Source organism: Austrofundulus limnaeus, unplaced genomic scaffold (genome assembly GCF_001266775.1).
Source record: "Austrofundulus limnaeus strain Quisiro unplaced genomic scaffold, Austrofundulus_limnaeus-1.0 Scaffold777, whole genome shotgun sequence".
NCBI classification, from domain to species: Eukaryota; Metazoa; Chordata; class Actinopteri; order Cyprinodontiformes; family Rivulidae; genus Austrofundulus; species Austrofundulus limnaeus.
In genome coordinates this window covers 124,921-125,469 of record NW_013953179.1, presented here as the reverse complement: position 1 = coordinate 125,469, position 549 = coordinate 124,921, and positions in this window count along the sequence as shown.

Genomic DNA, 549 nt, shown 5'->3' with positions numbered 1-549 from the left:
CTATACAATTTTTTTTCCTTTGATTTTTTACCTGGATTACTGAGATGCATCAGGAGATTTCTCCTCCCTGGTTCAGGCGTTGCTACAATGAGCAAACTTGCATTAAAAATTACAAGTTGCACACAGCCTCAGGTTTATGAGGCAGAACTGACCAGAGACACAAAAATCTGAGGTGCACAAAGGAGCGTCATCACAGATCCTTCCTCCCAGCAGCTGTCAGACTCTATAACAGCACCACGCTCAAAAATCACAATGTTTACAAAAACCACAATAATTATTTACACCTGCTGCTGCACAATCATTTGTACTTACTGTCACTACTCATCACTAATCTGAGCAACCAGCTGATCTGTTATCATTTTAAACTTTTAAAGTAATTCTGCTGTAATTACACATCTGTTTCATGTCTGATTTTACACTGAAAACAGGATATTTCTAATTCCTACTGTCAGATCCTGATAGTCTACTGTCTCTAAAACTAAACATCTTTTTTCTTTTACTCTTGCACATTTTTTATATTATATTTTTATTATTGGTAGTTGTATCATG